The sequence below is a fragment of the Microtus pennsylvanicus genome, chromosome 1, assembly GCF_037038515.1.
Source record: "Microtus pennsylvanicus isolate mMicPen1 chromosome 1, mMicPen1.hap1, whole genome shotgun sequence".
NCBI classification, from domain to species: Eukaryota; Metazoa; Chordata; class Mammalia; order Rodentia; family Cricetidae; genus Microtus; species Microtus pennsylvanicus.
The window spans coordinates 82540220-82554514 of NC_134579.1; the positions used below are offsets into that span (position 1 = coordinate 82540220).

The window sequence follows — 14295 nt, forward strand, 5'->3', positions numbered from 1 at the left end:
TCCAGGTTCAGTGAGAGACCCCATCTCAAAGGAACAATGTGGAGGCTGATGGAGCATTTCACTTGAAGTTCATAGACAGTGCTCCCCCAATCATGCATACCCACCCACACATACAGAAGGAGAGGGAGACAGAGACGAAACAGACCAAGTAACCACCCTACTAAGGATAAGATCGACCACCATCCAAAAAAATGGCCCTTGTATGTGCACTTGGAAAGGGGCATGCATTACATTTATGCATGATGCCAGAGGCACAAGCTCAAGATGAAGGGGACTGAGGGGGGTAAAGTGGCTAGGCAAGTTGCCTCACTGTTAAGAGATTTGTAAGGTGGAGCTGGCCCTACATAACACAGGCATGCCCTACAGATCACTTCCTTCCAAGGGTTCCAGTTTCATTGGTTTAGGGTAGAGGAATATTCAGACACACTGAGCTAGGTGCATGCCTGTCATGCTATCCCATAAGAAGCTGAGGCAGGAGGATTGTGAGCTGGCAGCCAGCCTGGGCTACAGAGTGAGTTCAAGGGTAGCCTGTGCTAAAGACTCTGCCTCAACATACCCACCCCACCTACTGTAAGGCCCATTTGAGTTCTATAGATACTGAAAGAGCATGTGCTTTTGACCCATACAAATCCAGATGCTGGGCAAGTGGAATGCTGGGCTAAGTAGGTAAAGGTACCTGCTGCCAAGCCTGAAGATGTGTGGCTTTTTTTTTGATCCCCAGAACCCACATGGAAGAAGGAAGGAAAGAACCAGCTTCTCCAAGTTGTCCTCTGACCCTCACACAAGTGCCATGTATGTGCATGCATTTTTCTCTCACTTACCACTCCCATACTAAATGTTAAAAAATTTAAAAACCAGGAGCTGGGGCAATGGCTCAGTGGTTAAGAGTACTTGCTATTCTTAGAGAGCACCAGGACTTGGTTCCTAGCACCTGTAAGGCAGTTCACAACCATCCAGCTCCAGGGAGCCTGACACCCTGACCTGACCTCCTTGGTACCAGGCACACATCTGGTACACACACATATGCAAGCAAGCACTATTCACACTCTGTAATAGTTTGAATGTAATTGGCCCCATAATCTCAGGGAGTGGCACTATTAAGAGGTGTAGCTTTGTTGGAGTGGGTGTGACCTTGTTGGAGGAAGTGTGTCACTGTGGGGGAGGCCTTTGAGATTTTCCTATGCTCAAGATACTGCCCAGTGTCTCAGTCAACTTCCTGTAGCCTGCAGACTGTAGCACCATGTATGCCTGCATGCTGCCATGCTTCCGGTCATGATGATAACGGACGGAACCTCTGAAACTGTAAGTGAGTCACCTGCAATTAAATGTTTTCTTTACAAGGGTTGCTGTGGTTATGGTGTGTCTTCACAGAAAACAAAACAAAACAAAAAAAACCCCTAAGACATACATGTAAAATGAAAAGCAACAATCTTTAAAAAAAAAAAAGAATAAAAAAACATGCTTGGCAGTGGTGCCAGCAAGTGGGAGGCAGAGGCATGTGGATCTCTGTGAGTTCAAGAACAGCCTGGTCTACAGAGAGAGTTCCAAGATAGCCAGGGCTACACAGGGAAACCCTGTCTCAACAACAACAACAACAACAAAAATAAAGCAAGCAATCTAGATGTTGAACCATGAGGGTCCTGGCAAAACCACCCCCCACTTCAGGCAGGCATTCCCAGAAGTACAGCTGTCTGTTTTTCCTTCCCAGTATTTACTTATTTGTATTTTTAAAGACTTATGCAGCCCAGGTTGGTCTTGAACTCTCTATGTAGCCTAGATGACTTTGAACTTCTGGTTCTCCCATTTTCAGCGCTCAGGTACCAGGATTACAGGTATACCACCACAGCCCGCTTATGCGGTGATGAGGATGGAACCAAAAGCTTTGTGCATGTTAGACAAGTGGTCTACCAGCTGTTCCGAGTCCCAGTCCCCTTCTGGAAATCTTTTCGGTTCGTTTTCATTTCTTTCTGAGACAGAGACTTACATAGGCCAGGCTGGCCTTAAACTCACTATGTAGCTAAGGATGGACCTTGGACTTTTGATCCTCCTGCCTCTACCTGCAGACAGGTAAACATTTATTAGCATTACTGGTTTCTGTTTTATGTTGTGCTGGGCACCAATCTTTTAAAAGGTTATGTCAACTCAACTGGGTACTCAGAAATCAAAACTGAGAGGCAAGATGGCCAAATGGGTGAAGGTGCTACCTCCAAGCCCAACAATCTGAGTTCCGCACGGTAGATCCACGCGGTAGAAGAGAGAAGTGACCCTGACTCTTGCAAGTTATCCTCTGATTGCCATTCACTAAATAAATACAGGCAGTAAAACATTTTTAAAATCGAATCCTTTAGTGTCTGGAAATAGTTTTCAGGAAAGTTGTTGGTTCTGGGGAGATGGGCTCCATGACAGCGACGACAGCAAAGCTTCCAAAACCTGCTCTGGCCCTACAAATAAAAGGGGTGGGGGCTGGAAAGATGGCTCAGCAGCTAAGAGCTCTGGCTGCGCTTGAAGAGGACCTGGGTTTGGTTCCCAGAATCCACACTGTGTGGTTCACAACTGCCTGTAAGCCCTCTTCTGACCTCCATTGGTACTACGTGCATATGGCACCTACATATGTTCAGGCAAATAGTCACATGTAACAATAAAACTTTAAACAAAACAGAGACAAATTCTGTGTCAGCAAAAGTGGCCAGAAGGAGGACTCGGGAATCAAATTATTGAAGAGGTCAGTTTTTTTTTTCTTTCAGCGAACAGAAAAACATTTGGTCCTGGGCAGGAGCAGGGCAGAAACTGTGTACAAAGGATGCCCGTCCCCTCTGGGTGACCTGTTTCCTTTGATGACTTTTAGAAATGAGTCCTTTGAATCATTTCACTTTTGGAAAAAGATACATCAAATGGAGTCAGAAAGACGTCATGAGAGGCAGGCTCTGGTCTGAACTTGCCCAAGATAAGCCAATCTTTCTAAAGCAGGGAATAGAACAACTGTTTTTAGACTGGTGGAGGGTCAGGAAGATGGATCGGCAGGTAAGAGGGCTTGCGGCCAAGCCCGACAAACTGAGTGTGATCTCCAGGATTGACGCGGTGGAAGTAGAGAATGCTCCGAAGTTGCCCTTTGACCTCCACGCATGCCCCCCCATAAATAAATAACTTGGAAGTACCTGAACTCTTTATAACCCATGCCCTAGGTACATGCACCGTAGCAGGCAAAGGATCCCTGGAAGAAAGGGTGGACCTATACATCACTCAGCTTCTGCGACCTGCAGGTTCCAGTCGCCCCATCTCCTAACCTGGGGCTTTCACCACACTTACAAAGCCATACAGCCTCGAGACAGAACTGTAGAAAGGCCAGATCCAGGGGCCAGAGAAATGGCTGGGGCAGTAAAGTGCTTGTGGCGCAAGCTTGAGGACCTCGGTCTGGATGCCAGGTGCCCACGGCACAAGCTTGAGGACCACGGTCTGGATGCCAGCGCCCATGGCACAAGCTTGAGGACCATGGTCTGGATGCCAGCGCCCTTGGCACAAGCTTGAGGACCACGGTCTGGATGCCAGCGCCCATGGCACAAGCTTGAGGACCACGGTCTGGATGCCAGCGCCCATGGCACAAGCTTGAGGACCACGGTCTGGATGCCAGCGCCCATGGCACAAGCTTGAGGACCACAGTCTGGATGCCAGCGCACATGTAAAAGCCAGGTTGTGGGTGGGAGTGTGCACCTGTAACTCCAGCTTTAGGGAGACAGGCAGGCAGAGATCCTGAGGACTTTCTGCCAGCCAATCTAGTCAAATCCGTGAGCTCCAGGTTCAGTGAAAAGACCAGGACTCAGCAGAAGTGGAGAGCGACTGAGAAGGACACTTGACATTGAACTCTAGGCGCGCATTTGTGTGTGTGGACGTGTGAGTACCAGCAAGTGCTTTTGCACATGTGTGTGCACAAACGCGGCCCCTCCCCTACTCACCCTCACCACAGTGCTGACAAACTATGATCCATGGATCAGACACTTGAATTTTAATAACCTTTTAATTGGAACAAGGCCACACCCACTCAGTGTGTATAATAATATAATCTGCAGCTGCTTTGGAGTGGCTGCAATGGATGCTGTGTCCTCAGTCTAAAACATTTATTACCTGGCTCTTTTTCCTAATTATTCTCTGAGCAATTCCACCTCATTTCCCTTTTCCTCTATTCCAACTCTTCTATCCCCACAGCCACTTCCCCCTCCCAACTTCCTGTTGCTAGTATGTACCTATATACCCGGGTGACTGGACTTCTAGGGACTACATCCCTGAAGAACACCAACTCTCCTTCCCCTGGCAGCCACCAATTGACAGTAAGTTCTCAGCTAGGGGTGGAGACTTCAAGAGCCCCTCCCCTGTCCATACTCTTGACTGACTAGACCATGTAGATACTAGCTGGGTGGTTGCAGAAGCAGTTTGCTGGTCCTTCTTCAGTATCTAGTTAGCTTCTGGAGGGAGGGTCAATTTTCCATCATCATCACCATAAAAAAAAGTATCAGGAAGGGATCACCGTGGGGCAAGGGCACACCCATTATTCTGCTTGACAGCAGAAGGGATTACAAGGAAGGAAGTGTAGAGGGGATTAACTGTGGGCATCATCACTGAGTTCCATCCAGACTGCTAAACTCACAAACAGGAAACAGGCATTTCGGTCTCTGAGCATCCTAACTTTTCTACAAGTCTAAGGAGGCCAGCTATAATGGTTCGGAAGCTAAGAGCACTGGTTGCTCTTGCAGAGGTTCTGGGTTCAATTGCCCGTAGCCACATGGAGGCTCACAACTGTCTGTAACTCAAGTTCCAAGATAGCCAACGCCCTCTTCTGACCTCCACAGCACCAGGCATAAATGTGCATAGACACACATGCAAGTAAAATACTCATATGCATAAATATTCATTTTAAAATCTTTATTTTTATTTCATATGTATTGGTGTTTTGCTTGCATGTCTGTATGAGGATGCCAGATTCTCTGGAACTGGAGTTACAGACAGTAGTGAGCTGCTATGTGGGTGCTGGGAATTGAACCATGGTCCTCTGGAAGAGCAGTCAGTGCTCTTGACTGCTGAGACATCTCTGTAGCCCCAGATATTAAAAAACTTAAAAGAGGCTTCTAATTAAAAAAAAAATAAGCCAGCTATAAACTACTCATATAAGTCAGCAGGGGGTGGCAAGGTGGCTCAGTGAGTGAAGTTCAGGACCATAAAGCGGAAGTAGAGAACTCAGGGAAGCTGTCATCTTGAGGGAAAATGCTCGAGTCTGATCATGAAGTTCAGGACCATAAAGCGGAAGTAGAGAACTGACTCAAGTTGCCATGTGACCTCCACACAAGCTCCCCATACAAAATAAATAAAAAATACAATAAAAAACATTTTAAATGTAAGTCGGCAGCCAGTTCTTAGAGCAAGCAGGAAAATTCCAGAACCTTGCAAAGGCCTTCATTAGTATTCCTTTTACAACTACAATGGCGTGAGCTTGAATATATTTCAACATATCCTGTGTATCAAGGTCAGGCTGCAAGCTGGCTATGACAGGGGGGTTGGTGGAAAGGGTATTTTCTTCCTCCCACTTTTGTCTCTAAAGAAATAGGGTCAGCCGGGCGATGGTGGCGCACGCCTTTAATCCCAGCACTCGGGAGGCAGAGGCAGGCGGATCTCTGTGAGTTCGAGACCAGCCTGGTCTACAGAGCTAGTTCCAGGACAGGCTCCAAAGCCACAGAGAAACCCTGTCTCGAAAAACCAAAAAAAAAAAAAAAAAGAAATAGGGTCTTGTGCTACCCAAGTGATCTTGCCTCAGTCTATGAATGGACTGGGGACACTATGTTTGGTTGATTTTTATATTTGGTAATGGTGATATTTGGTTGTTTTCTGTTTCCATTTTTACATGTGTGTATGGGGGTGTGTTATGTATATGCATGCTTTCTATATGTGTGGGGACATATATATGTGTATGTGTGCATGCCCCTGTGAACAAGCACTTGGAGGCCGGGGGTTGATGCTCGGAATCATACTCAATCGCTCTTCCATATTATTCATCAAGGCAGAATCTCTCAGTCAAGTCCAGGGCTCACAGTACGGCTATTGTCACCAGCCATCTTGCTCTAGGGATCCCCTAACCCTGCCTCCGGAGGCCAGAATCACAGGTGTGCCGCCAATCTTGCTTTTATGTGGATTCTGGGTCTGAAGATGATCAAACTCTTTAACCACTGAGTTTTTTCCCAGCCACTTTAAGGTGACCACTGAACACATGGGGGCCGGAAGAGCTATAAAGAGCAGGGACAGTATTTGACAGACTGCAACATATGTTTATTTTTTGAGGCAGGTTCTCATACAGCACAGGATGGCCCTTGAACCAGGATGAAGCTGAAGATACCTTGAACTCCTGATCCTTCTGCCTTTACCTCCCACGCATTGAGGTCATATATGTGTGTGTGTGTGTGTGTGTGTGTGTGTGTGTGTGTGTGAACACAGTGGCCTCACTTACACATCCTCTTACACTGGTTTGTTGGGTGGGGGATACACGTACCACTGTCAGGCTTAGCATTACATACCTTTACCTGCTGAGCCACCTAATGGCCCTCACCCATTTATTCTTTACAGGAAATTATCTCCAGAGCTCAGGTTCAAAAATGTTCTAAGGAGTCTGACACCTTCATTCTTCCTTCTCTGGATTAAGGGGGGTCTAGCTCTACCACCTGAACTTCAAAACGCTGGGAAAGCACTGTACATGGTGAAAACCTCCTTATGTAATAACTAGGAGTGGTTAGAAGCAGAAGGTTTCGGAGTGGGGAGAAGGCTCCACTGAATCCCCAGCACTGATTTTAAAGTCAGGCTATGACTCCGGTGCTGGAGACAGGAAGGTTCCTGGAGCTTGCTGGCCATGTCCCACCAGGGCTATACCATGTAGGTAGTATCCCACATCTCTGCTTTAACCCTTGCCACCATGGGCAGGCTTTGTAACTTTTTCCCTTGGGGCACAGGGATTCAGTCTTTAGCCTAGGTTGGTCCTGAACTCAGCATTTTCGGCTTCAGTCTCCAGAGTGAGGGCAGTCCTATGCTGAGTTGTCTAGCTCATGCGAGCTTCTTTAGAGCTCTCCAAATCGTTGCCATTCCTTTACCTTAAGGCTTTCAGTTTCAAACTCTTCCTTAAAATTCTGTCCCAGGGCCAGCAAAATGCCTCAGTGGGTAAAGGCACTTGCTGCCCAGTTTGATCCCTCGAACTCACATGGTAGAAGGAAAGAACTTCCTGTAGGCTGTCTCTTGACTTCCACACACACACTAGGGCAGTGCATGTGTGCATATCACAAATAAATGCGTGTAGCTGAAAACTGTTAATACTTCATCCCATGGGGGCTGGGGAGACGGCTCAGTGGGTAAAGTGTTTGCCCAACAAGCATGAGGACCTGAGTTTGTTTAGAATTCACACAAAAAAATCTGGGTGTGGCAGCACATGTTTGTAATCCTGGCACTAGGGAGGCTAAGACTCGGGGGTTCCCTAGGGTGCACTGTCTAGCCGAGCTAGCCTACTCGGTGAGCTCCAGACCAGTGTAAGGCTGGGGAGATGGCTCAGAGGGCAAAGTGCGGCATGTCCGAGGGTGAGGATCTCAGTTTAGATCCCCAAGTAAAGCTGAACCCAAGAATGCACATTTGTCATCCTGGCACTCCTGCAGTGAGGTGGGAGGCGGCACACAGGATCCGGGGTAGCTCACAGCCAACTAGCTTTATGCCACAGCAAAAGAGGGACCCTCAAACAATGTGAGGCTGACACCTGATCTTCACACACACACACACACACACACACACACACACACACACACGAGCACTGTGTTTCCAGTTCCTTTTCTTCTAATACATTCAGTCTTGAATTCACTAATTGCCTTCAATTTTACACTTGACATATTCGTGCGTGTGCCACCGTATGCAAGTGGAGGCCAGAGGACAACAGGAAAGAGTTGACTCTTTCCTCCCTCCAGAGTCCTGGGCCTCAAGCACCTTTATCTAATGACCCATCCTGCCGTCCCACTCGCCAGCAGTTTTAAAATGTTTTCATCGCACCAAGGACACCTACAGCTTACTTCGTTGTCAGTCCCCTAGACACTGGCAACCACAAACTCACGGTGTCTGTGGGAAATGCTTACTCTGGACGCTTCAAGTTCACTTATGTATCAGAGCTTTCTTTTCATTGCTGAGTAATATTTCACCGTGTGGATGGGCTACATGCTATTTACCCATCAGATCAGCATGGACATCTGGGTTTATCTCCATTCCTGGGCTTTTATGAGCAATCCTAGGGGGTGTCTGTGCACAGATGGACCCTGGCTTACAACTGTTTGTCTTATGATTTCTTGACTTTATGACTGTACAAAAGTAGCATGCATCCATGCAATAGAAACTATAGTACGGGGCTTGGTAGATAAAGGTGCTTGCGGTACAAACCCGATGACCTAGCTTTGATTCCTGGGACCTACGTGATGGAAGGAGATAACAGACTTCACAGAGTTGTCCTCTGACCTCTGCTTGAGTGCCATGGCAGACATGTGCCCTCCCCCAACTAAATGAACAAAACATTAAAAGAGAAACTAAACCATGTGCTAGTTAGACTGTATTACAATGTATTTTTTCTTTTGGTGGTCCTAGGACTCTAGGTCCTCATGACCATAAGGCAGTCACGGTACCACTGACCTACAACCACAGCAGAACTGTTTTTACTTTTTATTTCAAGACAGAGTCTCAGTAGGTTGCCCAAGGTGACCTCAAATTCAACCTGTAGTCTAGGGAGGCTTTGAACTTATGATCCTCCTGCTTCAGCTTCTCAAGTAGTTGGAATGGTGCACCTGTACCACCAGACCAGGCTTTACTTATTTAAAATTATCTTATTGGGTGGGAGAGATGGCTCGGAGGGTAAAGGCACTTGCTGCCAAACCTGGCAACCCGAGTTCAATCCCCAGGACTAACACGGTAGAAGGAGATAACCAATTTCCCCAAGTTATCATCTGCTGACCCTCCACACATGCCCACACACTACATATACAAATATACAACCCACCCCACACATTAATACAAACAGTTAAAAGCTTTAAAAGGAACAGGTTTCTTTATGATACTCTCATAGTTAATTTTGGTAGATAAATCTCCATCCTGCCTTCCCCAATAAACCCTTCCACCCTCAATATTTTCCCTCTCACTTTCATTATCTTATGTGTTTTGTTGCCTCCCCCATCTCACAGGCCCCTTTCTAGTTTCTCATCTAGATTATATATATATATATATATATATATATATATATATATATATATATATATATATATAACAATTAGAAACAAGGATCCACATACTCAATAAAACATGCAGTATTTGTGAGGAACGGGCCCAACTTTAAATGCATTTCCAACTTCTGATGGTTTCTCGGGATGTGGTCCCAGCAGAAATCAAAGACTACCCTAGGTGTGTGCAGGTCCATGAGTGAAGGCTTAAGCAGCAGGTTGGGCGTCCTGCTCTTGAGTCAGAGTCTCTCTCTAAACCTAGGACTGCACCGGGAGCCAGCAAGTCCAACTCTTATCTCCACTCCCACCACATCACTGGGGTTAGGGGTGTGTACCTAGTTTTTTGTTCGATACGGGGTCTCACTAGGTAGCTCTTGTAGGCCTTGAAGTCACCTCAAAGAACCAGCTGGCCTCGAACTCAGAGACCCCACCCTGTTCCCAGAGAACCCACACAGGAGCACTCTTGGCTTCTATTTGTTTGGTGCTAGTATCTGCACTCGGTTCTCACGCTTACACAACAAGCACTCTTACCCACCTAACCCTTCCTGTAGCCTTGGCGTAGTTTTATAGAGCTCTATATTCCTTTCTCTGGGCTGGACACTTGATTCTAGGTCTAACCTCAAGGCTGTCAGGATCAGTTTTCCCAAAGTACTACAGCACTCTAAATTCCTACCGGAAGTATAGCAGGGTCTCAACCGCTCCATCCTCCCATCTGCCCTTCTCTCCTTTCTCTTCAGGCTAGAAGGATGGAATCTGCAGACTATACTTGTCAGGCAGCCACTGTAGAACAGAGCCATGCTCACAAGTCCCCATCTCTCCCAAACTTCAGGTAGCACATAGCAAAGAGTCACATCCCCACCACTGCAAGAAACCAAGGAGGCTCGATGGTTTTGCTCTACATCTGCAGAACAACAATGAACATCACAGAGTGGTACATTTTTAAAGGTAATTTTATGGCACATGGCTTGTGTCACAATGAAGCTGTCTCATTAGAAGAGTAACAGAAGTTGCCATTTGACCATAAGCAAACGGACATATTGAAAATGTAACCATCACACTGTTTCTTAAATGTGTTCTGTTAGAAACTTTAGAATTGCTTCCTCCCCACACCCCAGGTTTTGACACAAGTTGTATCTGCTACTAATACTTTTTCTAGACTGGGTCTCATGGAGCCCAGGACGTCCTCAAACTCACTGTACAGCCAACAGGCTTGCGCCACCACGCCCTGGCTTACTTAGTGCTGGGGCTGGAACCTGGGCTTTGTGCTCAAAACACGCTCTCACCAAATGAGCCACATTCCTGTTGAGCCTAACTGCATTATATTCTTAATTGCCAGGATGACTTGATTTACTCCCAAAGGCAGAGAAGCCAGCTTTACTTTCCTCACAACTTGATTTGAATGAGAAAGAGACCAAGCAACGGAGAGACAGCTGCAGAGGCAGACGCCCCAGCTCACAGGGAGGACGGTGTTTTAAAGTTTCCCTCCCTCGCTAGCTGCATTCTTCCCTTAAAAATAAATTCCTCCAGCTCCCTCCAGAGCTACCCCTGAACTGTCTTGCACCTGGTGAGAGGGTTTTCCACAAGATAGTCAGCCCTAGATCCCTTTCAGCAGGGAAAGTGTTTGCTTAACAAGTAACAAAGAAACAAGATGGGCTAGGTTTTAGACAGGATTTGGGGCTTTAAATAATGTAAGGCAGCTGGAGGTGAAAATTGCTGAAAAGTCACAGACGGGGCTGGAAGAAATGGAAACACGACCCAGGTTGGGAGAAATGAAGGAGACCTTGATAGGAGATCAAAACTATGCTAAACTCGTGGTAGATAAACACAGGGAGGCACAGCTGCTTACCACAGCCAGGGTGCCTGGGGTGGGTAAACCGTGCAAGTGGCCAAATTGCTACTGTGTGACAAGAATGCAAATTACACCCAGCTATGCAAGGAACAGCCGAGAAAGTCTGGAGCCATTCGCCAGTGAACTTAAGAAATCACAGACCCTCTAAATTTCACTAACCTGCGGCACTGAAAACAGAAACACCGTGGGTGCCCAGCCCTTGAGAAAATGCGGTTCAAAGCCAGCCTGGCATGGGGTAAGACCCTATGGTGCCAGTTTGATGAAGGTGGAAAGGCAGAAGCCACTTCACAAAGCTGTCCTCTGACCTCCAGGAAATAATGATAAATAATGGAAATAAGAGGCTTGGGGGGGAGCTTAGTATTAGAGCTTTCCTAGTATGCAAGGAACTGGGTTCAAGTCTCAACACAAGAAAAATAAATGATAGAAAACAAATGTTTACTCTTTACAAGATCAATCCTTTTTTCTTTTCTTCTTTTAGAAGGCCTTGTCCCTGCCCCAGAGAAGGGCTTGGGGACCAACAGGAGCAACAAACAGGGACAAGTCTAAATCCTGATCCAGTCTGAACCAACAAGACACCCAATTCCCCTGGCCTCACAATACCTACAATCTAGGCTTGGGGGTGGGAAATGGCATAATGGACAAAAGTATTTGCAGTACAAGCCTGGTGACCTCAGTTCAAATCCCAGAACTCACATAGACGTGTTAGGAGAATCTACTTCAAAGCTGACCTCTGACCTCCTGCACCCGGGCTCACACATCACACACAATCCTCCGGGTCTGGAAGCAGGTCCATATGCACAGGTTATGTAACACTGAACACCGACCATATGCCAGACATTCCGCTACATCCGTTTGACATGTCACCTCACTGAACCCACGACTAGTCTTTATTCTCAGTTTAATGAGGAGACCGGGACTTGATGATGTTACATAGCACACATAGATGACAGAACCGGGACCAGACCACTAGGTCTGATGAGACGCGGAGACGGCTCTCCTTACAGTTAAAAGGTTAATCATTCATTCAGACACCTGCAAAAACCAAAACAAAACAAACTCTTTCATTTCAAATCGCCCTTGCTCGTCAAGCTGTGTGTACGCTCCCAGCAAGAAATGGAAAGGCCCTTGAACGCCACAGCCCCAGATCCCAACGCCCCGAGAACTGAGCAAAATAATAATAATAATAATAAAAAAAACCGGAGGGAGACTGCTGCTTCTGTGATAAACTTGGAGGAACTTTCCCCCTCCCGGCCAAGTTACTTCCACCAAGCTACAGGTAATTAAAAGAGAAGATAAGGAAAGGACAGCAACAACAAAACGCTCAATTTGGCTGCGAGCAATCAAAGTTGCAGCGCACCTGCTGAGTTCTCAGCCCGGAAGGAATGTAGAAAGCAAGAAGCGAAACAGGCCCGGTTTGCACCCAAACGCTCGCAGGCAAGGGTGTCAAGATTTCCAGAGGGCCTAAAGTGGTGCAAGGAATTGCTGTGGGGGACACTCCACCCTTGACCCTGGCCCTGGTGTCCCCAAGCCGGGAGCAAAGAGCTGCATTTAGTTCCGTGGCTTTTCTCTCTCCTTTCCAGGAAAGGTGGCTGCAGCGTCCATGGCGCTGGGACAGGGCGGCTGGGTACCGTCTGCACCACTGAACCCCACATTCTCCACTTGGAAACCCCTTGTATGAAGAGGTGACTTGCATGGGAGGCGTGAACGTCCCAGAGGCACCTTTGGGAGTATGTTGTCTAGCAAGTAGTTTACAAAGGGTCCCCGTCCCCGGCGCCGCGAAAATCGCCCCGGCCCACTCACTTCTGCAGGGTCCCTCACAGGCCGCTCTCTGCTCCTCTGGCTCCTGGGTCGCTCCGGCAGCCTCCGCCCGGCCTCCCAGGAGCCGGAAGCGGTGTGCCGTGCGAGATCAAGCTGCGCGTGCGTAGGCCGGCCCAAGGGGGCGGGGCCCAGAAGGGGGCAGGGACTCGTCCTGAGGTTTCGCCTCCAGGCACCTGGGACTTTGGGACTTTGCCCTAAGCTGGGTCTATCCTTTCATCAACCTCAGCATGCATGTTTACAGGTATACACACTTGTACACGCATGTGCAGGCACATATAAACAGCACACGCACAAACATAGAAAAGCAGAAAGCAAAAATAGCTACAACAAAAATCCCCAAAGCTAGTAGACAGGGTGTGAAAAGTACAACAGATTTCTCAGAGTATCACTGCTAGCTTTTGAGCCTCAGTCTTGTCCCTTGCTTAGGAGTACCTTTTTCTTCTTTAATAAACTCTCTCTCTCTCTCTCTCTCTCTCTCTCTCACACACACACACACACACACACACACACACACACACACACTCCAGACACTCTCACCCAGGAAGCCTAAGATGCCTGCGAACAAGCTGCTGAACACTGAGAAGCATATCAGAAACCCTGCTGGGATGGGAGGACAGCGAAACAGCTTGGTGGTTAAAGGTGCTTGCCAGCAGCCTGATGACCTGAGTTGACACCCGGGACCCACATCTTGGAAGGTGCCCATGTACACGCATATGCCATTATATACAAGCGCCTTCCAGCCCCACATAGGAGAGGGTGTCAAGGCTGGAGTTAGAAGGGGTAGTCTGACTGGTAATAAGTAACCTTGGCTAGGCTGAGGATGGAGATCAGTCCAATAGAGTACTTGCCTAGCGTATAGGAAGCCATCTGCTGCACCGCACACAGCGAGCATAGTGACATATATTTGTCATCCTAGCATGCAGGAGGTGGGAGCAGGAAGATCAGGAGTTCAAAGCTACATAGAGAATTCCAGGACAGACTTGGCTACAGAACATCCTGTCTCAAATACACAAAGTTAAAAAATAATAATAAGAGTAAGTAAAAAGTAAAGTAGAAAAATTAAACAATGGGGTGAAACAATGGCATTAGTTCTGAGTTAGGCAAGAACTGTTTTTAATATGTGTTTTTATTTCTTGGGTGTGTTTTCCTCAATGTATACACGTGCACCATGTGTATCCCTGATGCCTGAGGGGGACAGAAGAAGGTGTTTGATCCTTTGGATCTAGAGTTATGAGTGGTTATGAACCACTATGGGTGCCCACTCCCAGCCAACCAAACAAATGTGGGATTTTCTTTCAGCCTCAGTTTCCTCATCTATGAAAGAGATGTAGAGGTAGATGAGGATGCTCTTCAAAGAGTTAA

General features: G+C 47.3%; 1 protein-coding gene across 6 annotated transcripts in view; it reads right to left on the reverse strand.

The window, feature by feature from the left end:
- Positions 1 to 14295, reverse strand: part of Arhgef18 (Rho/Rac guanine nucleotide exchange factor 18) — a 109254-nt gene that overhangs the window by 52905 nt on the left and 42054 nt on the right. Inside the window, exon 1 of one of the 6 annotated variants that reach the window (XM_075971207.1) lies at positions 12916 to 13026. The exons of the other annotated variants lie outside the window; for them this stretch is intronic. The gene's annotated coding sequence lies outside the window, so the exon portion shown is untranslated. Of the gene's footprint in view, positions 1 to 12915; positions 13027 to 14295 lie in introns of those variants that run through there. 6 annotated transcript variants of the gene reach the window in all.